The sequence below is a fragment of the Globicephala melas genome, unplaced genomic scaffold (genome assembly GCF_963455315.2).
Source record: "Globicephala melas unplaced genomic scaffold, mGloMel1.2 SCAFFOLD_75, whole genome shotgun sequence".
In the NCBI taxonomy this organism is placed as follows: Eukaryota; Metazoa; Chordata; class Mammalia; order Artiodactyla; family Delphinidae; genus Globicephala; species Globicephala melas.
The window spans coordinates 177,392-202,384 of record NW_027207251.1 but is presented as its reverse complement, the minus strand read 5'-3'; the positions used below and the strand labels follow the sequence as shown (position 1 = coordinate 202,384).

The 24,993-nt window shown below is 37.8% G+C and overlaps 1 pseudogene; it reads left to right on the top strand.

Moving 5' to 3' along the window:
• The first annotated feature begins 1,366 nt into the window (after positions 1-1,366).
• On the top strand, positions 1,367-24,529 carry LOC132595323 (NOP protein chaperone 1 pseudogene; annotated as a pseudogene).
• Positions 24,530-24,993: the final 464 nt, after the last annotated feature.

Below are 24,993 nucleotides of genomic sequence, written 5' to 3'. Positions count from 1 at the left end.
AACTGAGTGGAATAAACCCAAGGAACATACCCGTAGTTGAAAGCACATGTTGTTGTTGGACAATCCACAAATCGAAGGTTGCTGGGTCCCTGAATCTCTTATTGGAAGAAAATCAACAAGCAGAATCATTTGCTATTTCAAAGCCTTTGTTGAGCTGTTATATGATGTGAGTGTAAGTTTATGAAAGGTTCAAACAACTGATATTTTCATGTATATCTGTTAAGCAGCTAATTTTAAAGTCTGTAACAAAAGTATGTTCTGAAGAAATTTTTTCAAGAAAAATTACTTTCCAAAGTCTGAAAACAGAAAATCCCACATGAAGTTCTGAAAGGATAAGTTTTAAAATGTAATTCATGAGTTTGTTTAAGAAACTGATTATGAATTTTGTAAATAATTTTGGATATTAGAAATATGTATCTTAAATACATTATCATTTTGTTTTCTGATATTTTATATTTAACGTATTTTACATTACTTTCTTGTGCATAAAATATAATTGAATAAAGGTGGTCATAAGCAGAATGTTTTTTCTTGTTTCCTTAATTTTTGAGAGGATTTGCTAAATGAGGGAAAACACAGTTTGAGTCCCTCCCTGACAAGCTCCAAGGTATGCCAGCTGTATTCCACTGCCTCAGATAGCTAACGGTTTCTTGGAATTAACTGTGGACTCCTATTCTCAAATGAGGAAAAGTCCATAGATTTTCTACTCCCATCTTCTGTTTCAGTTATTTGTGTTTGTGATCAACTCTGTATATTACTATAGAGAATTTTATTCCAAGCAGAGGAGCTGTCCTCTGTGTCTAACAGGTTGAAGATCCAGTGGAGAATCTGATGATGGAAATTGGTTGCTCTTTTCTAGGGACCTGAAATTGATGCTGTCATTGTAGCATAGAATAGAGATTATTATCATTTTTGGGGGGATGACCTAAAAACCAGATAACATGGCTCCAAAGAGTGGGGCACATCCCAGGTAAGAGAGCCGGCATGGCTTGAACAGAGCATCACCAGTGCCATCAGCAGAGAGTCTGAGGCACTGAGATTTTGAGTAACTTATGTTCTCCAGTGAGTTCGAGCATCCTACACTTCCCCCAAGGGCCTGCAGGGGGGACACGAAGCCACTATGTCACAGGCGATGGGGCGCATGCGCAACTGCACCCGCACTTGCTGGGCGGTCTTCCCTGAGGACGGAGTGGAGGTGCCATGGCGGTTGCGGGCCCGCGTGTGGGGCTGGCTGGTCTGCGGGAGGACGATGTTCCCCACCCGCGCCCCGACCGGTGCAAAGGGGCTGTGCCCGTTCCTCGACGCTCCGCGTCTTCCTTTCCGGCCGCCCCGCGCGGTGTATCCCCACCTTCTCAGGTAACGTTCGATGTCGCTTGTTGTCCCTCGGATCCGGTCTCCGAGGGGCCGGCGGCGTGGAGGCTGTTCCCGGCGGGGCGTCTATTCCGGACGCGGGGCGGTTGGCGGGAGGAGCTCCGCCCAAGGCGGAGCGCGGGAAGCGCGTGCCCTCGTGGGCGGCGCGGCTGGGCCCCGGACCCTCGGGCCGCGGGGAAGGAGCTGGGGCGCGGGCGACCGGGAGAGTTCACCGTCGCGGACTGACTCTGCTGCGTTTCCTCAGACGCCCCCGGAAGGTTGTAAAAATGTCCCCTTTTTTTAGCGGCCAAGAGAAATGTTTCCGCCCCTTGTCCTCAACCGCACGGAATTATCCACTTATTCCTTTGTTCAAAGACCTTAACTAACAGACTATACACGGATGATGTGCAGGTAACGTGGATCTAGTTTAAAACGTATTGAAAGAGTAAAAAAACAGGGCTTCCCTGGTGGCGCGGTGGTTGAGAGTCCGCCTGCCGACGCAGGGGACACGGGTTCGTGCCCTGGTCCGGGAAGATCCCACATGCCGCGGAGCGGCTGGGCCCGTGAGCCATGGCCCTGAGCCTGCGCGTCCGGAACCTGTGCTCCGCAACGGGAGAGGCCACAACAGTAAGAGACCCGCGTACCGCAAAATAAAAATTAAAAAAAGAGTAAAAAAAACAGTGTAGTAAAACACACTATGTTAAGTTTTATACTTTAAACATGTCAGAATCAGAATTTATTGTATTTTACTTTTCCATCTTAAAGGAATAAAATTATTTGGAGCGTATTGTCAGCTATGGATCGGCACTTGCCTTCTACCTCGACAAGGATTAAATCAGGTGCTGGTGCAGCTGCTGCAGCCGCTGACCTTCAACACCCCCTGAAAGGAGTTCATGGTGGAGAGCGGAAATAACGTGCTCTGTGCTCCGGGAAAGCTGGCAGGACAGCTCTTCAGAGAGTTAGATACTTTCAGGAGCTGATTTTATGAGCCCAGTTCTTGTATCTCCTCGTGTCTAGAGAAGCACTGAAATCCTTCATGGTGACGTCACTAGCCGGAGCCTGCATGAGACGAGCAGAAACCTTCTGCAAAAATTATATGTGCTCGATTGCGTGTACTCCCCCTTCACCAAAATTACATATATACTGGCCTTCCCCCTGCCTCTTTGGAACAGTTTCTTGGAGCCATCTGAGATTCTGTCTCCCAGGATATAGTCTTTATTTTGCCCCCAATAAAACTTAACTCACAACTTTCATGTTGTGCTATTTTCTTTACGTCACCAATATTTATTATTTATTTATTTTTACAAATAATTCTTTTTAAAATTTATTTAATTTATTTTATTTTTGACTGCATTGGGTCTTCGTTGTTGCATGGGCTTTCTCTAGTTGTGGCAAGCGGGGGCTACTCTGTTGTGGCGCACGGCTTCTCATTGCGGTGGCTTCTCTTGTTGCAGAGCACGGACTCTAGGTGCGTGGGCTTCAATAGTTGTGGCTTGCAGGCTCTAGAGCGCAGGCTCAGTAGTTGTGGCTCACAGGCATAGTTGTTCCCCTGTATGTGTGATCTACCCAGACCCGGGCTCAAACCCGTGTCCTCTGCATTGGGGGGTGGGTTCTTAACCACTGCACCACCAGGGAAGCCCAACAATGAGCAATATTTAAGATGTAGTTCTTAGCTTTTTTCTCATTTTCAAGTCAAAATATTGCTGTGTTTGAAATTTTCTCATAATACAGTGACAGTCTTAAATATTTATACACATAAGCTCATTGAAAAATCTTCTGCAATATTCCAATGTGACTAGTATTATTAAAAATCATAATATTCATGTCAATACCAAATTTTTATAAGAATGTAATTTAAAAAATCGTGAATCACTTTTAGAAGTTCCAGGCACAGTGACGATTTTTAAAATACCAACCATTGCATACTTCATAAGACCATTTAAGATGAAATATATTAAAACTTAAAACTTCAACAGAATACTTAAAAGGTAAGACAGGGGCTGCTTTTTGTAAATTAAATACATTCATAGCAAATAAATTTTCTGCTAATAGAGAATATGAAGGTTTTTAGCTTAATGTTGTATAGCTCCATTCAAAAGATGAAATTAGGATATCTATAATCTTATTTATTTTCAGCCTCTTTCCCATAAGAATTTATATTTCTATCTGTAGAATCTTCGTAGCTTATTCATTTACTTTTTATTTTGGTTTATTTTCTACAACAGAAAGAGTATTCCTATGTCTTGTTAAAGTTTTTATTCTCCTAACCTAGTTCAAGGTTACTTTCTGACATTGGTTGTAAACAAGGGGAGAGGCCTTATAATAAGCATGCGATTTTTCCTATAGTCAAGATGTTTTTCTTGGACGACTTTCTTTACAATTTCCACTTTGCTCACAATATTATCCCATTGTGAAAACTGCATAAAAATTTGTAATCTACTTATACCTAGATGCTTCTTATTTCACCACAGTGCATTTGTTAATATGATTTTACATTAAATATTAATATAACATAGTTGATTTTATTCATATATGCTAACATGTTTTATATAGGTACACACATATATGAATATTTGCTACATGCCATTCATTTGCATAGAATGATAGCTGATTGTATCTGATCTTTCTGACTGACAGTTGGATAGACTTATGTGTGTTTAAAGTACTACTTAGAACAGACATTAAAATATCACATCGTCTCATTATACAGTATTTTAAAGATCATATTTTAAATTGTGGGAGCAGAAATTTTGTCCATTAAGGTTAAGAAATGATCAGGTCACAATTTTGGCATCGTCACCCTCAGTGGAGGAACATGGCTTCTATGTCTTCGTACATGTGCCACAGTTACACCTGTATAATATCTGTGAGCATGAGCATTTTTATGTCAACATTATCTTTTCCCAATATACTCGTAATTAGCTGAGGTATATCATATCTAGTTTTTCCTTTTACTTCAGTACAATCAATAAAGCTTTCTTTTGCAGTGATGGCATTTTTTCTTTTTTAACATGAAGGTACATTGTCATCTGACATATTTGTACATGGTGGGCTACTGCTCTTGTACAAAGCAAAGTACTTTCATTTCATATTTTCATCTGTATTCCAGATCTAACCTGATTTCTTAGGAGCATTAGATACTTTTTTAAACTGTATTAAACACATAAGAACAGATCACTTTTTATCTTTACCTACCTCATGAGCTAAATGGATATAGACATTACAATAACATGTAAGTCTGACAAAATTGGGAAGCATTCCAGGGTTTGAGCTTCAAGTAATTTTATGTAATCTTCTAAGAGGCAATTTATTTCTGGCACATTATATGGCAACATCTATAATCACTTGCAAGTTTGTGTGCCATTTGGGCTTTCTGATATTGTCACTTTCAGCTATCCCCTAGGAACGGAGTTTGAATTTTTTTTTTTCTTTTTGCGGTACGTGGGCCTCCCACTGCTGTGGCCTCTCCCGTTGCGGAGCACAGCCTCCGGAAGAGCATGCTCAGCGGCCATGGCTCTCGGGTCCAGCCGCTCCGTGGCATGTAGGATCCTCGCGGACCGGGGCACGAACACGTGTCTCCTGCACCGGCAGGCAGACTCCCAATCACTGCGCCACAAGGGAAGCCCTGAATATTTTAAAAAACACTTCTGATTAGAAAATATCAGGATGAAACATTGAATTTTTGTGGTCACAACTCAGTTCTCATTATTCTAATGTAATATTTGAGTTGGCACATAATTTGATTTTGTTCCATTAGTATGAAATGTAAGCATGGAAACAAAATTTTTTAAAAGCATTCTTGGAATAAATGAACCAGTCACAATGAATTATTAGTTATTTTATTTTTATTTTATAAATGGACTGTTTGAATATGTTCAGCCATGAAGTGACATGTAGACTCACTTCTGAGTCCTGACAGACATCTCTGGTGAGTGACTTCTTAGAAAGTGACTCAGGATACAGCCATACCAGTAAAATGACTGCAGCCAAAAGAAAAAAAACAAAAACTCCCAAATAACATAATATATAATAAATGATTATACACATGTGCATTCTTAATTTAACATAAAATATGTAAAATTGGTGTTATTGGAAAATTTCTACTATCATGGGTAATTTACTTCTCTCTGTTATAAATTCTATTTAACAAGATGAAACAGTACAACTAGGTGACAAGGGAAATTAATAGTAATTACTGGTAGGACAGTTTAAAAATAATATGTGTTAGAAAAAAATAAAAATTTGTTTAATACATTTTCATTTTAAAATTGTTTCAGATTTATAGAAAATTTGCAAGAATAGTGCAGGATTTCACAAGTAGCCCAGACTCAGTTTCCTCTCTTATTACACTTTCATGTCATTAGGGTACATTTTTACAGTTAATGAACTAGTGTTGACACCTGATTATTAACTACAACCCACACTTTCTTCAAATTTTCGTAGACTTACCTTTTTCTCTTCTAGGATTGCATTCAGGATATCTCACCCTCATTCCATTTAGCTGCCATTTCTCTTTAGGACACTGTTAGTTGTTATAGTTTCTGAGACATTTCTTGCTTTTGATGACCTTGACAGTCTCGAATTGGGATTTACCTGCTGTTTCCCTCGTGATTAGCCTGGGGTTATGTGTTTCACTTCGTATCAAGGGCACATGCTCTGCAGATGACTTACTACTGTTGATGTTGCCCTTGATCACCTGGCTGAGGTGGAGTTTGTCAAGTTCCTCACTGTAACATCAAACTTTTCTCCCTTCCATTCAGTGTGTACCGTTTGGAAGGATGTCACTCCGTGCAGGACACATTTAGGGAGTTGGGAAGTTATGCTCCACCTTTCTGATAGTTAAACATCTGTATCTATTATTTGGGATTTTGCCTGAGCGATTCCTACACTCCCATATTTATGTATCTGTTTTTTCCAGAAATAATAGCCAGTAAGTTTATGAAATGATGCTCCATCTCAGAAGGATCAGAGAGATGCTGGGTCCAAACCTCTGTGCCTTGAATACTGTCCAGCACATAGTCTTGCTCAGTAAATACCTGTGAATAAGACTTAAAAGATATGAGGGAGGGCATACATAGTGTGCATAGGTGGCAAAAGCAGATTCCAGGCAGAGGGGAGAGCAAGGTAAAATGCTGTAAAGAAGGAACATGGCTGGCTTGTTTGAGGAAAGTTGGGAATGCTGGGTGGTTGAAGTTAAGTGAGCAAGGGATAGAGCCCTTGGTGTTGTCAACAGATTGTCGGCCATTTAAAGGACATTGGCTTTTACTCTGTGTGAAATAAAGGACCAGTGAATAGTTGTAAGCAGAGGAGGGCTATCATCTGACTTCCTCTGGCTGCTGTCCTACCAACTGACTGAAGGGGCAAAAGCAGAATTGGGGCGCCAATTAGGAGACTGCTGTAGTAACCAAGGTGGGAGCTCAGGCACGTTGTTAGCCCTGGTGATGGGGACCAGTGGTCAGATTTTCGTTGTGGTTTTGCAGGTAGACCTGGGGCCAGCCACATGGATATGACGCAAGGTTCTTCACTCAGAAACGCCCGTGCTTTGTTTCATGCTCTTGTGTCCATCTTGAAATTCTTACTTTTTTTTCTCCTCTAGACTTATTGAGACATAATTGATATACAGCACTGTGTAAGTTTAAGATGTACATTGTGGTGATTTGATACATATATATAATGTGAAATGATTACCGCAATAAGGATTCTTCCATAAACTCACATCATTAACTTTTTTGTGTGGTAAAATTTTTGAGATCTACTCCCTTAGCAACTTTCAAATATATAATACAGCGTTGTTAGCTATGGCCACCATAATGTATGTTAAAGTTCCCAGAACTTACTCACCTTAAAAGTGGAAGTTTATACTCTTTGATGCAACGTATGATTTGCAGATATTCTCTCCTAATCTGTATGTAGACTTTATATATATATATATATATATATATATATATATATATATATATATAAAGCTTTTTAGTTTGATATAATCCCATCTGTTGGTTTTTACTTTTCTGGCTTATGCTTTTGGGATCATATGCCCAAACCAGTGTTAAGTAGATTCTTCTTTATGTTTTCTTTTGGAGTTTTATAGTATCTGGTCTTATGTTTCAGTCTTCAAATTAATATTTGTGAGTGGTATAAGATAGGTGTCCAGTTTCATTTTTCTGTATGTGGTTTTCCAGTTTTCCCAACAGAATTTGGTGAAGACACTATCCTTTCCCCATTCAAAATTGCATTAAAACGAATAAATATTTAGAAATAAACTTAACGAAGGAAATGAAAAATTTGTCCTTTGAAAACTACAAGACTTTGATCAAAAAAATTGAAGAAGACAAAACAAGTGGGAAGATATACAGTACTGTGTTCTGTGATCAGAAGAATTATTGTTGTTAAAATGTCCATACTACCCAAAGACATCTATAGGTTCAATGCAATCTCTATCAGAATTCCAACAGCATCGTTTACAGATATAGAGAAATCAATTTTAAAATTTTGTACGTGACCACAGGAGACCGCAAATAACCAGAGCAATCCTGAGAAAGAAAAAATTGGGAGTCATCACACTTCCTGATTTAAAATTATATTACAGGGGCTTCCCTGGTGCTGCAGTGGTTAGGAATCCGCTTGCCAATACAGGGGACACAATTTCAAGCCCTGGTCTGGGAGGATCCCACATACCACGGAGCAACTAAGCCAGTGCACCACAATTACTGAGACTGTGCTCTAGACACCATGAACCACAACTACTTAACCCATGTGCCACAACTACTGAAGCCCGCGTGCCTAGACCCCATGCTCTGCAACAAGAGAAGTCACCACAGTGAGAAGCCCATACACCACACTGAAGAGTAGTCCCCACTCGCTGAAACTAGAGAAAGCCCGCGCGCAACAGCAAAGACCCAGCACAACCAAAAATAAGTGAATAAATAAGTAAATTTATTTTAAACAAAAAGAAACAATATTAAAATCCTGTAGTTACACGACACTATGATATTGGCACTAAAATACACACATAGACTAAAGGAACAAAATAGAGAGCCCAGAAGTAAACCCCAGTGTATAAGTAACTAATATTTGAGATGGGAATAAAGCACACCCACTGGGCAGGATAGTCTCTTCAACAAATGGTACTGGAACAACTGGATACTACTTATAATTTTGGGGGGAACCTCCATACTGTTTTTCATAGTGGCTGTATTAATTTACATCTCTACGAACAATGCACAAGGATTTTCTTTTCTCCATGTTCTTTCAAACACTTGTAATCTCTTGTGTTTTGGCTGTAGCCATTCTAAAAGGAGTGAGATGATCTCGTGATTTTGATTTTCATTTCCCTGATGATTAAAGACATTGAACACTTTTTCATATATCTGTTGGACATTTGTATGTCTTCTTTGGAAAATATATCTATTCAGATCCTTTCTCCATTTTTAACCAGTTGTTTTTTGTTTTGTTTTGCTTTTGTGTGTGGTTTTATTTTTTTCTGAACAGAAGGTTTTTTAGGTTTTCTTAGTCCCATTTTATTTTTGCTTTTGCTTTGTTGCCTGTCCTTTGGGGTCATAACCAGAAAATCACTATTCCCAAGACCAAGGTCAAGGAGATTTTCCCCCAGGAATTTTTTAGGTGTTTTATGGTTTCAAGTCATACATGTTTGTCTTTAATCTCTTTTGAGTTAATTTTTGTGAGTAGTGTGAGATAGGGGTCCAATTGAATTCTTTTACATTCATTAGACTGTACCAGTTTACATTTCCACCAAATATGCACACAAGTTGCCTTTTCTTCACATTCTCACAAACATTTGTTTTTTCTTCTCATTTTTAGAATAGCCATTCTAACAGGTGTGAGCTGATGTATCATTGTGGTTTTGATGATTATTGATGTTGAGCATCTGTTCATGTACCTGTTGGCCATCTGTATGTCTTTTTTGGGGAAAAATGTCTTTTCAAGTCCTTTAGCCCATTTTTTATTTAATTTTTGACTGCTATTATTTTATGTTACTTCTTATATATTTTGAATATTAGCCCCTTATCAAAAAAATGGTTTGCACATATGTTCTCCAGTTTTGTAGATGCTTTTTAGTTTGCTGATTGTTCATTTTGCTATGCAAAGTTTTTCGTTTGTTTGTTTGCTGTTCCACTTTTTTTTTTTTTTTTTTTTTGCTTTTGTGGCTCCCACATTTGGTATTATATCCGAAAAATATTTGCCAAAACTATATTGAGGAACTTGTTCTTTATGCTTTCTTCAAGTAGTTTTACAGCTTTAGGTCTTATATTTAAGCCTTCAGTCCACTTTGAGTTAATTTTTGTGAGTGGTACAAGAAAGGGGTCCAATTGTATTCTTCTGTAGGTTGTTATCCAGTTTTTTTTCAGCACCATTTATCGAAGAGACTGTATTTCCCCTACTGCAGCTCCTTGGCTCCCTTGTCAAATATTTGTTAACAGTAAATGACTGGTTTTATTTCAGTGCTCTTGATTCTGTTTCATTGGATTTAGTCTCTATTTTTTGCCAGAATCTATTGTTTTGATTACTATAGCTTTGTAATAAAGTTTGAAGTTAGGAATTGTGATGCCATTAGATTTGTGCTTCTTTGACCATGTTGATTTGGCTATTAGTGGTGTTTTGTAGTTCCATACAAATTTTAGGGTTGTTTTCTCTTTCTGTGAAAAAATCATTGGAATATTGATAGAGATTGCACTGAATTTATAGACAGCTTTGGGTAGTATAGATATTTTTACAATATTCTTCTGTTTCATAACCATGGAAATGTTCTTCATTTATTTGTATCTTCAGTTTTTTCACCAGTGTTTTGTCATTTTCAGTGTATGGATATTTTACCTACTTGGTTTAATTTATTCCTAAATGTTTTATTTATTTCTGATGCCATTTTAAATATGATTGCTTTTTACATTTCTTTTTCAAATTGTTGTTAGTATATAGAAGTACAATTGCTCTTCACATGTTGATTTTGTATCTTGCAACTTGACTGAATTTGTCTATAATTAGTAATAAATTTTTTTGGAATCTTTGGGATTTTCTCCATATAAGATTATATTAAATGCAAACAGAAATAGCTTTACTTCATCCTTTTCAATTTGTATTTCTTTTATTTATTTTTCTTGCCTAACCGCTCTGGCTATGACTTCCAGTATTATGCTGAAAAGGAGTGGTGAGAGTGCACAAAACTTATTTTGTTTATATTTTTAGCAGAAAACCTTTCAAGCTTTCACCATTGATTTTAATGTCTGCTGTGAATTTGTTCAATATGACTTTTATTGTGTTGAGGTACATTCTACGTATAGCAATTTGTTAAGTATTTTTTATCATGGAAGGTTCTTTAATTATTTCACATTCTCTTTCTGTATCTATTGAGATAACCATATGATTTTCATATTTCATTCTCTTAATGTGGTGCATCACATGTTTGAATTACATAGGTTGAATTACCCTTGCATTCTAGGGATAAATTCCACTTGATCATGGTGTATGATCCTTTCAATATACTGTTGAATTTTGTTTGCTAGTATTTCACTGAGAATTTTTGCATCTATATTAGTAATACTTGACAGTTGTTTTTTTTTTTTCTTGTAATGTTCTTATCTAGCTTTGGTATCAAGATAATGCTGGACTCATCAAATGAGTTTGGGAATGTACCTCAAAGTTTTTTTAGAAAACTTTGACATGGAGTTGTTTTAATTCTATTTAAATATTTGGTTGAATTTCCCAATGGAAATTGGAAAATTTCCATCTGGTCCTAGCCTGTTGTTTTTTGTTTGTTTGTTTGTTTTTTGTAAATCTTTTATTACTGATACAATCTTTTCACTCATCATTGGTCTGTTTGGTTTGTCTATTTCCTCATGATTCAGTTTTGGTATTTTTTATGTTGCTAGGAATTCATTTCTTCTAGGGTATCAAACTTGATGGTATATATGTGTTGATGGTCACCTCTCATGAGCTGTTGTATTTTTGTTGCATCAGTTGTAATGTCTCCTTTTTCATTTCTGATTTTATTTGAGTATTCTCTTTTATTCTTCATTAGTATAGCTAAAAGGTTAATTTTGTTTTCATTTCAAAAACCACCTCTTGCATTGATGTTTTCTATTGTTTGCATGGTCTCTGTTTTATTTCTGTTCTCTTATCTCTTATTTCATTGCTCTGCTACTTGTGAGCTTAGTGGTTTTTCCTTTGTTTGCTAGTCCCGTGAGAAGTAAGATTGTTTACTTGTGATCTTTCTTTTTTCTTATTGTAGGCATTTGTTTCAATAAACTCTCTTATTACTGTTTTTCTTGCAGCCCATAAGTTTTAGCAAGTTGTGTTTCAATTTCCTTTTAAGATTGTTTTTAAATTTCAAAGACATTATTGTAAAGGTGTTGTAATTTTCCCCCCAGTTTTATTGAGATATAATTGAACACAGTACTATTTAAGTTGAAAATGCACATTATAATGATTTCACTTCCATATATTGTGAAATTGTTATTGCAGTAAGATTAGTTAACATACATCGTCTTATATAGATGCAAGAAAAGAAAAATAAGGAAAATATATTTTCCTGTGATGAGAACTCTTAAGATCTACTTGCTTAACAGCTTTCAAATATACCATATGGCAGTGTTAACTCTATTCATCATGTTGTATATAATATTCTCAATACTTATTTATCCTATAGCTGCAAGTTGGTACTTTTGGACTTCATCAAATTCTGCCTCTTCTCACCTCCCTCCTCTGGTAACCAAAAATCTGACCTTTTTCTATGAGTTGTGTTTGTGTGTGTGTGTGTGTGTGTGTTTCACATATAAGCTTGGTCTGACTTCTCTCACTTAGTATAACGCCCTCAAGGTCCATCCATATTGTCACCAATGGCAAGATTTCCTTCTTTCTTATGGCTGAATGTTACTCCATTTTCTAAATATACCACAAGGTTTATATCCACTCATCTGTTGATAGACACACGTTTTTTTCCATGTTTTGGCTATTGTAAACACTTTTGCTATGAACATGGAAGTGCAGATATCTCTTCAACATAGTGTTTTTAATTCTTTCAATATATTTCTATAGATGAAAATGCTGGACCATATGGTAGTCATATTAAATTTTGAGGGCCTTCTCTAGTGTTTTCCATAGAGGCTGAACCAATTCATAAGACAAGCAAAAGCACAAAAATCATCCCTTTTCTCCACATCTTTGCTAGCATTTGCTAGCAGATCTCTTGTCTCTTTGATGAATTCCATTCTAACAATCCTGAGGTGATATCTCATTGTGGTTTAGATTTAATTTCCCTGATGTGTATTGACGTTGAACACATTTTCATGTATTTGTTGTACATTCACATATCTTCTTTGAAAAAATGTCCGTTGGAGTCTTTGCAACAGGTTTTAATTGACTTAATTTATTTTGTGTTACTGAGTTCTATGATGTATTTTGGATATCAACCCCTTATTTTGTGTAAGGTTTGCAAATATTATTTTTGATTACATAGGCTCTTTTCGTTATTTATTTATTTTATCTTGTTGTGTAGCAGATTTTTAGTTTGATATTGTTCCACGTGTTAGTTTTTTTAATTGTTGCTTGTGCTTAAGGTATCGTCAAAAATAATATTAAAGACCTGTGTTAAAAAGATTTTTACTGTTTTCCTCCAGGAAGAAAAGCCTCCCATCTTACAGTTGTCTTTACCTTATCTTATTTCTATTTAATTGTCATGAGTGGTGTTAGACAGGAGTCTAGTTTTATTCTTTTGCATATAACTATGCAGTTTTCCAAGCACTGTTTAATGAAGAGATTATCTCTCCACCGAATGTTCCTGACTGTCTTATCAAATATTAGTTGACCTTATATGCATGGGTTTATATCTGGATTCTCAGTTCTATTCCATTGTTGTGTATGCCTTTCTACATGACAGTACCATACTACTTACATTACTATAGCTTTATAATACAGTTTGATATCATGGAATGTGATACCTCCAGGTTTGCTGTTCTTTCTCATAGTCACATTGCATATACAAGTTCTTTTGTGATTCCTCATACATTTCTCTGTTGTTTTTTTCTACTTTAAAAAACGCCATTGGATTTTGATAGGAATTGCATTATATCCATAGATGGCTTTGGGTGGTGTGGACATTTTAAAAATATTAATTCTTCCAATCATGAACAAGGGATAACTTTACGTTTATTTCTGTCTTTTCCAAATTTTTTCATCAGTGTATTGTAGCTTGTATTGTAGATATCTTTCATCTCCTTAGATAAATTTATTCCTTATTATTTTATTAGTTTGGATGCTCTTATAAATAGAATGGTTTTCTTTTTTCAGATCATTGTTAGTATATAGAAATATGACTGATTTTTGCATTTTAAGTTTTTATTCTGCAACTTTACTCATTATGTTGATTAGTTTTAACAGGTTTTTGGTGAAGTTTTTCAGAGTTTCTATATATAAAATCATGTTATCTTAATATAGACACATTTTTACCTCTTAATTTCCAGTTCTGATGCCTTTTATTTCTCTTCCTTGACTGATTGCCCTGGCTAGGACTTCCATTTCTATGCTGAATGAGTGGTGAGAGTGGACTCCCTTGTCTTGTTTCTGATATTAGAGAAAAAGTTTCACACTTTCATTCTTGAGTGTGCTTTGAACTGTGACCTTGTCATATTTGGCCTTTTAAAAAAATTATTTACTTTTGGCTGCATTGGGTCTTTGTTGCTGCATGCGGGCTTTCTCTAGTTGCAGTAGGTGGTGGCTACTCTTCGTTGTGGTGCGTGGGCTTCTCATTGCAGTGGCTTCTCTTGTTGCAGAGCATGCACTCTAGGCATGTGGGCTTCAGTAGTTGTGGCACACAGGCTCAGTATTTGTGGCTCACGGGCTCTAGAGCGCAGGCTTAGTAGTTGTGGTGCACGGGCTTAGTTGCTCCTTGGCATGTGGAATCTCCCCGGACCAGGGCTTGAACCCATGTCCCCTGCATTTCCTGGCAGATTCCTAACCACTGCGCCACCAGGGAAGTCCCGATATTTAGCCTTTATTATGTTGAGTTACATTCATTTTATACCTAACTTATTAAATGCTTTTTCTGTGCCTATTGATATTATATTTTCCTTTTGTTCTATTAATATGATGCATCCCATTTATTTGATATGCTAGTATTTATTCAGAATTTTTAAACCTATATTCATCAGTGTTATTGGCCTGTAATTGGCAGTGTCCATTTCAGATTATTATATCAAAGTAATGCTGGCCTTGTAAAATGAGTTTGGGAGCTATTCCTCCTCATTCATTTTTTTCTCTTTCTCTTTTGAAGACTTTTAGGATTGGCATTAATGCATTAAATATTTGGTAAAATTTACCAATGAAGCCATTTGATCTTGAGTTTTTCTTCATTTGAAGAGTTTTGATTACTGATTTAATTTCCATACTACTAATTGCTTCATTTAGATTTTCTCTTTCTTCCTAATTCACTTTTAGTGGGTTGTATGTTTCTAAGAATTTTTTCATTTATCTAGGTTGCCCAGCTTGTTAGCATGTAGTTGTTCAAAGTAACATGTTATCCTTCTTATCGCTGGAGTAGAGTTGTAATGTTTTCTCTTTTATTTATAATTTTGTTGATTTGGGTCTTCTCTCCTTTTCCTTGGTTAGTCTAGCAAAAGGTTCGAAATTTTATCTTTTAATGAACCAACTCTTAGTATCACTAATCTTTTCTGTTGTTTTCCTCTATCTCTATGACATTGATTTCTGCTGTAATCTTTATAATTTTCTTGCTTCGCTAATTTTGGGCTCAGTTTGTTCTTTTTCCAGGCCCTTGAACTAAAGAGTTAGGTTTTTTATTCGAGATATTTCTTAACTCGTAAGGTAGGCATTTGTTGCAATAAACCTCTCTCTTAACGCTCCTTTTGCTGCATCCCATAGCCTTTAGTATACTGTGTTTCCATTTCACTTTGTCTCAAAATACTGTCTTATTTCTTCTTAAATTTATTCTTTGATAAATTAGTTGGTCAGGAGAGTGTTGATCAATTTTTTGTATTCATTAGTGTTCCAGTTTTCATCGTGTTATTGATTTCTAGTTTAATAATATGCTCAGACAATATACTTGGTATAATTTAAGTCTTCCTGAGATCACTAAGATTTGATATGTGGTTTATCATGTGGTCTTTTCTAGAAAATATTTTTTCTGCACTTGAGAAGACTGTGTATTCAGCATATGTTGGATAGAATGCTCTGTATATGACTCTTAGGATCATTTGGCCTTTAATGTTGTTCACATCAACTGATTTTTTTTAATTGAAATATAGTTGAGTTACAATGTTGTATTAATTTTTGCTGTATAGCAAAGTGTCTCAGTTATACACATATATACATCTGTTTTATATTCTTTTCCATTATGGTTTATCTCAGGATATTGAATATCCTGTTCCCTGTGCTATACAGTAAGACATTGTTTTTTATCCATTATATATGCAATAGTTTGCAGCTACTATCCCCAAACTCTCAGTCCATCGTTCCCCAACCCCCTCCCACTTGGTAACCACAAGTCTGTTCTCTATGTCTGTGAGTCTGTTTTGTTTCGTAGATAGGTTCATTTGTGTCATATTTTAGATTTCACATATAAGTAATACCATATAGCATTTGTATTTATCTTTATGGCTTACTTCACTTAGTATGCTAATCTCTAGTTGCATCCATGTTGCTGCAAATGGCATTATTTCATTCTTTTTATGGCTGAGTAATATTCCATTGTATATATGTACCACATCTTCTGTATCCATTCATCTGTTGATGGACATTTAAGTTGCTTTTATGTCTTAGCTATTATAAATAGTGCTACTACAAACATTGGGGTGCATGTATCTATTTGAATTATCGTTCTCTCTGGATATATGCCCAGGAGTGGGATTGCAGGATCATATGGCAACTCTATTTTTAGTAACCTCCATACTGTTCTCCATAGTGGCTGTGTCAATTTATATTCCCACCAAGAGTGTAGCAGGGTTCCCTTTTCTCCACACCCCCTCCTGCATTTGTTATTTGCAGACTTTTGATGCTGGCCATTCTCACTGGTGTGAGGTTGTAGCTCATTGTAGTTTTAGTTTGCATTTCTCTAATAATTAGTGATGATGGGCAACCTTTCGTGTGCCTATTGGCCATCTGTATGTCTTCTTGGGAGAAATGTTTCAGTCTTCTGCCCATTTTTTGATTGGTTTGTTCGGTTTTTTGTTATTGAGTTGTATGAGCTGTTTGTATATTTTGGAAATTAAGCCCTTGTTGGTTGCATCATTTGGAAATATTTTCTCCTAGTCGGTATGTTGTCTTTTCATTTTGTTTATGGTTTCTTTTGCTGTGAGTAAAATTATAAGTTTGAGTGGGTCCCGTTTGTTTATTTTTGCTTTTATTCCTATTGCCTTGGGAGACTGACCTAAGAAAACACTGGTACACTTTATATCAGAGAATGTTTTGCCTATGTTCCCTTTCACGTGTTTTATGGTGTTATGTGTTATATTTAAGCCTTTAAGCCATTTTGAGTTTGTTTTTTTTTTTTGTATGGTGGGAGAGTGTTCTAACTTTATTGATTTGCATGAACCAACTTTTCCAACACCTCTTGCTGAAGAGACTGTCTTTTCCCCCATTGTCTATTCTTCATCAGAGATGAATTGACCATGGGTCTGTGGGTTTATTTCTGGGCTCTCTATTCTGTTCCATTGACCCATATGTCTGTTTTTGTTCCAATACCAGGCTGTTTTGATTAGCATTGTAGCATTGTCTGAAGACTGGGAGGGTTATGCCTCCTGCTTTGTTCTTTTTCCTCAGGATTGCTTTGGCAATTCTGGGTCTTTTATGGTTCCATATACATTTTAGGGTTATTTCTTCTACTTCTGTGAAAAAGTGTCATGTGTAATTTGCTAGTGATCATATTAAACCTGTAGACTGCTTTGGGTAGTACGGACACTGTCATTTTAAACAGCTGCAGCCTGTTCTCACTGTCAGTGGAAGCAACTCCCCTCTGGATGCAGGTGTCCATGCAGGGCTCTTAGAAATAAGACAGACAACATCACCCACGTGGACTCTTCATACACACCTCTGACCACTGCGCCTTTGCTTTCTAGAAGTAACCTCCTTATTCAAGTGGGTGGCATCTGGGGATGTAGCAGCCAACACCCTCCAGTAAGAGTCGGTGCCCCTCCTACCACTGGGGAATGAGTGGTCCTGTGCCTCATTCCCACCAAGGGTTCCAGTTTCAGGAGTTTGGGGAGCTTTTGTTTTGCTGCTTTAGTGGATGAGAAATGACATGTAACCCATTGTCTCCTTTTCACTTATCTTCTGATGAGTGAGGCTGGACTTTCATCACTTTCAGTTATTTCCAGAATGCAGCCACTTTTCCCAGTTCTGGGGGAGACCACTGAACATGCCTTCCTGGGTGTTCCCAGCCACAGACTGTGATCCACATGCAGCGAGGAAACTCCACTCTTTGTGCAAGTACTAAGTAGCTAGCGACTGGCTTCTGACCAACAGAATATAGCAAATCAGGGGAGGTCAGTGTTAAGATTCATTGACAGAACCTCTGTCACTTACATCTCACTTGCTGCATCCTGTGTTCTCTCTCTGTTTCTGTCTGTCTCTCTCTTTTATCCCTGGACCTGGGGAAGCCTGCATGGGTGTTACTAGGTGCCATATGGAGAGGCCCACATAGGAGAGAACACAGGGAAGTCCCAGGCCTCCAGGCAGAGGCACTAGGCTCTCAGCTCAGACTGCATCCTGCCAGTACCCATCTCAGTGACTCTGGGAACAAATCCTCCCCTGTGGAGCGACAGCTGAGACCTCAGCCCCAGCTTCATAGAGACCTTGAGTCGAGGGCACCCAGCTAAGTGCTGTGGAATCTCAGGAGTAGCTAGGTGTATGTATTTTGTATGTTGGGAAACCCTCCATAATGATCTGCAGTAAATCAGACAATCTTTAGCATAGAGCAGGTCTACTCAATGTTATGTAGAAACAACCACAAAGATAATGCATATTAATAAAGGTAATAAAATGGACTAAAAACAATAATAGTGAGAATTATGATGATATTACCATTACTACTGTTAAAGAGAAAAATAAACATAGAAAGATTGCAGATTTGCGTACAGACTCCTCTAAGTAAATTTCAGGGTACCTATATCAGATGTCCTCTGGGATATTGTAGAGTCAGAATGCTAGGTTTGCACAAAGAAATTTGTTCTGAGAGGAGAAAACAGGCAGGTGATCCTGGGTCAGCAGGGAGGATGATATGTTGGCACAAACAGTGCAGGGGCTCCCTGGGGGACTTAGAAAAAGAAATGATTACTTGAGCAGGCACGTCACCATCTCTATGTCTGCCAGTGCTGCACCAGCTTTTCCTGGACCCCTGAGTGAATTTAGAACATGTCCCCAGGTTCAGGCATGCCAAGGATACTCCCCTTACTTCTCACTTGTCACAATGTCAGCTCCTGGTCTGACTTTACTAATTCAGAAGACTGGACTCCAGGAGCGACACCTTCTCCAGCCTTCCCAGGAGACATGATATTAGTTCCTGGCACAGAGTTGAGGTGGAAAATCCTGTGCGGAGTCTGGCAGGACAAGGGTGTCTTCCAGGGCTCTTGCACTGGCACCACTTTCTGGTCACTTAAGAGGACTTAAACATTGTTCTAGAGGCTCAAGAAAGTCAAGAGCGTCCTCCCTGGGGCTCACAGTAACAACTGTCCCTTCCTCCACTGGGTAAGTCTGAGTATCTCAGGAGGCTCTCTGACCCACAAGTACCCATAAGTACAGCAGGAACCAGGAAGCACCATGTGTATGTAAGTCTGTTGAAAACCCTCCACAATACTCTTCAGTAAATTAGATACATTCATGAGCAGAGAAACTTAATAAGAAATGCAATAACAACAATAGTGATAAATAATAATATCAATAGTGATTACAATCATAAAGATATTAATTGTACTACTACCAATCATAATACTAATAAACTTAAGGACTGAGGGATTATAGACTTCCCTAATTGAATGACAAGTTTCCTGGGGTATTTTGGAGTCAGAGTCTTAGGTTAGCAGCCAAAATTGTAGGTTTGCATAGTGAAGGTATAAATAGAGCAAAACTAAACAGCAGCAGGTAAAAGAAATCCATGGGAGGGCGTGGGCTGACTTAAGTCTCATATTCCAAGCCCAGAGGAGAGAACTATGTAGAAGAGAAATGTTGATCCTGGGCTCTCCTGACACATGGAGCCAGCAAATCTCATGAGTTCTGACGACTGGTGTCTGCAGCTCTAACCCGGGAAAGAAAAGCAGGACTCCAGGTACACGTTCAATACGTGAAAAAAACACGTAAAATTTACATGGAGCTTCAGCTCTATCTCTATCCCCACTGCCTGTCAATTGAAAAAGTGACAGATCAGGGCTATTGATTGCCTTTTGATGCACCTACAGACTTACCTGGAATTGGGAGGAGAATATTACTTATGAATTTGCATGTAAAATTTTTATAATAACCCATCTGGAAGTTGAATTACCACTTTCTTGGGAAATTGATAGGTTATTTTACACAACACCTCATATGCTTCCTTTAGTAACGTTTTTTCACAATATATATATTTCTGAATATGTATGAAAGGCACATGCCATATCAGCCCAGAGAAGCCATTGACGGGGCTTTAGAGATCACTGACCTTTGAGAACGTGTTTGTAGAACTCATTCATAAAGAGTAGGAACTGCTGGACATATTGCAGAGAAAGATGTACACAGATGTGATGCTGGAGGACGCCCGTTGTCTCATCTTTTGAGTGCGTCTCTCAATATTTATTTACTTCCTTATGCATGTCTTATTGAGATAGGCTCTGCAGCTTCCACATATGCTGCTGCACTCTTGTCCCTGACTCATGCTTCTGTAGCACTTAGAGCAACCTGGAATGAATGTGTTCCTTTACTAATCACAGCACATGTGCCCCTTCATGGAGATACAGTCTCCATTACCACAATCGCATGTATTCCTTACTAGTCTGCCACCAACACGCAGAATAATGCTGGACACAGATATGGGCTATTTTATCTAACAGACAAGTGACTTTATGTTGCTAAGTAATTCTTCTGCTCGGGGAACTACCATGAGGTTTGAACACAGCAAAAAACACATAACAGCTTGTATCCCCCTTTCTACATGAACTCCAAGTAATAATCTCATGGGTCTTATGTTTATTGGATTCTGTTAGAAAACAGTGTTAACCACATTATGAAAACGTTGCTTCCTTCCTGGCTGAGACGTCTAGGCAGCCTGCAGCCTGTATTTCTTCTTGGGCAAGAACAGCAGCAACCAGAGAGTTTTACTGTCTTTGAGTGAAGTGTCGGGTGACAACCTTCAGTGTTTCCCCCCTTCAGGGTGCTCGAACTTGGGCTGCCATTGATACCCCCACACTTGAGCCTTGGCATGTTGTCCTGTGCTTGCATTGCATGCACTGTTCTCAGCACAGAACTTTAAATCCATCTAGCATTTCCCACACGTACCAGGGCATCCGCTCTGCAAAACAGATATAATTTCCCAGTTGGAGCAAGAAGAGTAGGTGTGGAGGGAAGAGGAGGGTTTCCCCAGGCTGGGGTCCAAGTCAGCTCCAGACACATGTGCTCTGTGTGGGGAGGGAGCAGGACACTTGGAATGTCAACTGGAGGTGGCTCGACTAAAGGATATTTTTAGAAATGTATGTGAAGCCATTGAGTCAAATTATCCAGATTCTGTCATTATGCATCACACATCAATTTCTCTTCACGTTTCCCCCTGTACTTTTCACCTCAGAGAAGCAAAATTCCTGTCCACGTGGGAGTTAAAATTTCATGTTTTTCTCTTTGCCACGGTCTCTTTAATAATGTTTCCTCTCATATTCCCTGTAGCGTCTGAATTTATTTTACTTTTCTTTTACCTAAACACTGAACATCTTATTAACATTTTTCTAAACCATGTTTCTATTCACTAGTGTATTCCTCAAATTCATGTTCTTTCCCCATGTAATGTACTTTTCAACAATTTAATCCCCAAATGTCACATGTGTCGTTTCTTATTTATTTATTTAATTTAATTATTATTTTTGTCTTATTTCAAGCAAAAACTGTGACATTAAAAGCAAGAAATGATATCCAGGCAAGTTATTTTCCTGGTGGAACAATGTAGCTGTAAGAAAATAATAAATTTCTTCAGGTGTGAACCCTGGTCATCCACATGTGAAACCTGGGAATGAGGTAAGTTAGGAATTCAGCAGACTCATAGAACTCAGTTACAGTGCAGTGTAAACACCAGACCAGCATAAAGTGTTCACTTTATGGACTAAATTAGACTGAATTTTGATGATAGCTAGTAGAAATGCTACAAAGGGGGGATGTCCATTGCAGAAGATTTACATACTATGTGTATGTAACTGACATGGAGATCATTTTAACTGGAGAATATCATTGAATAGACTTACATACACATGAGTTTTCACAGCATAGAAAACACTTTTACTATAATGAATGAAGGAGAGCCCTGAGGGATTTTTAATTCCTTAGTCAACATTGAATCCTCACACTGGATCTATCAATGCTAAAATCAAACTGAAAAGCTGGAGTTCATATCAAAATTCTCAGACATGGAAAAACGCTTATCAAGAATGTTTTACCACACATTTCAGCAATGAATTCATAATTTTGGCTAATAACCTCTTATTCTATAAATAAGTAGAATAAAAATATAGATTTGTTAAGTAATCTTAGAATGATAAATACAAAATTTTGAAACAATAAGTACTTTTGTAAATAGGTTAGCATTAAGAAATATATATAAACAAAGTTATATGTGACAATTATTATGATCCACTTAATTGTGATTGTCAGTAAGATTATCAGTTGCTTTCTCATCAGAAATTTTGCAGGCCAGAAGAGAGTGAAATGATATGCTTAAAGTATGGCGGAAACTACCTGCCAACAATTCTATATCTTACAATATTATCCTTCAAAAATGAGGAATATGAGAGACAGTCTCAGACAAAAGCTGAAGGAGTTCAGTACCATAATATCTATCCTTCAAGAAATGCTAAAGGGAGTACTTCAAGTTCAAATGAAAGGACACCAGTAACTTGAGGCCATATGAAAATATATATGTCTCTGATAAAGATAAATAAATGGACAAATAGAGAAAACACTATAATTTTGACTTGTAACTATACTTTTTATTATTCTAGGATATTTTTTAAACCAAAATATTAAAATAATTATCAATTTATTGCTATTGCATGATTGTTTCCCCAAAAATTCATATGTTAAAAATACAACCTCCAAATGTGTTGGTATTAGGATGTAGGGCCTTTGGGGGGTGCTTAGGTTATGAAGACAGAGCCACCATGAATATAATGTGTGTGCTTTTATTTATTTTAAAATATGTATTTATTTATTTATTTGGCTACATTCGCTCTTAGTTGCAGCACGTGGGATCTTTGTTGTGACGCACAGGCTTCATATCTAGCTGTGATATGGGGGCTTGTAGTTGCAGCACACAGGCTCTCTAGTTGTGGCAGACAGGCTGTAGAGCCAGCATACAGGCTCAATAGTTGTGGTGCATGGGCTTAGTTGCCCTTTGGCATGTGTGATCTTAGTTCTCTGACCAAAGATTGAACTCATGTCCCCTGCATTGGAAGACAGATTCTTAACCACTGGCCTACCAGGGAAGTCTCTTGTGTGCTTTTAAAAGAGACCCCAGAGAGCTCTCTAGCCCCTTCCTCCAGGTGATGATATAATGAAAAGTCCATGACTCAGAAAAGACCTTTACCTAACCACCTTGATCTCACACTTCAGCCTCCAGAACCATGAGAAATAAACTTCTGTTTATAAGCTACCCAAGCTGTGGCATTTTGTTATAGCATCCCCAAATAACTAATTCATAATCTACATAAACAGAAAACAATGTATCATATGTGACTTGTGACATTACTAACATGTAATTAATGTGTAAATATGTGATTTGTGACATTAATAACATGTAATTAATGTGTAATGTAATTGGAGAAGTAATAGAGATTTTGCGTGTGATTAAAATTATGTTGATATCAGTTTAAGCTAGTTTGATAGGATTTTATATGTAACCTCCATGGTATCCACAAATTGATTATCTATAGAATATACGCAGAAGGAAATTAAAAGTAAGTCAAGTCAGTGGACTTCCCTGGTGGTCCAGTGGCGAAGACTCCACGCTCTCAATGCAGAGGGCCTGGGCTCAATCCCTGGTCAGGGAACTAGATCCCACAGGCCACAACTAAGAGTTCACATACTGCAAAGAAGATCAAAGGTCCCCCATGCCACAACTAAGACCTGGCAGAACCAAAGAAATTAATTTTGAAAATGAGTACAAAAAGTAAGAACAAAGGATGTCAGTATGTGAGAAAATGTGGGACAGAAAAGCTATATGACATTACAGAAAACAAATTGGCAATTAAATGTCATTCCATATCAGTAATTTATATATATATATATATATATCTATATATATATATATCTATATGGCTTAAACTCATCAGTTAAAAAACAAAGATGTCCCCAGCCTTTTTCCAGCATCTGGGCCTGGAGGGGCTGCTCTGAAGACGGGCGAGCAGCAGGGAGGCCCACGGCAAATCCCAGCCCGATGCGAGCTGTTTGTAATTTTCCCAGGTCAGCTCCAGGGTCTTGGTGTCCAGAGAGCTGCTGTTGGAGGGCAGCGGCGGCCACGGAGGTATATGGGACAGGTTGCTCATCAACTCCAAGCGTAATTCCAGAAAGAATTCCACTCTTCAAACAGGATAGAGAGGAGTCCCCTATTGGACCAAGTACAGAGCTTTCTCCCACAGATGGCTCAGGCAAACGAAAAGCTAAGGAAAGAAATGGCAGCTGCACCACCTGGTCATTTCAATATTGAAAATATTGACACTCTCGGAAAAGTTATGCAAATGGATATGACCTTGTTTGAGATGAATCAGTCTGATTCAAAGAAGATGACAGTTCACAAGAGAATTCACAAGACAGTTCAGAGGACAGTTCAGAATTTGAGGATGAAGATGATAGCACCTCTTCTGAAGGTGAAGTCACCATTGATACAATTAAGCTTCCTCATTCAGAAGATGGAAAAGACAAAATAGAGGTTCTGGGCCGTCCTGCCAGTGAAAAAAAAGAAAACAGGGACATAAACAATCTGAGAAACAGGTGATAGTTCCCGCTAATTCTGTGGAAAAGAATGTGGCTTGCTGGTTATTTTGCATTTCAGATACCTATGGTGTTTGTTTGCAAAAATGAATGTATTTTGCTTCTTGGAGAAACAGAAGCTAGCTTTTAAAGAGTTGGAAGAGATAGCATTTGGGGATCTTCTAAGAGCAGACTGTTTTTGATCTCACACTAAAGAGATTTAGTTTAGAAAGCTTAACTTTATGTATGGTGATGAGTGAATTTGTTGGCATCCTCTTTCATCAGCACAGACTTCAGAAATCTCAAACTTATTTTAAAGTAAAAATACAAGTTACCCATTTGTTTTTGTTTTAAATTGGCGTCTTGGGGCTTCCCTGGTGGTGCAGTGGTTGAGAGTCCGCCTGCCAATGCAGGGGACACAGGTTCATGCTCCGGTCCAGGAGGATCCCATATGCACAGAGCGGCTGGGCCCGTGAGCCATGGCCACTG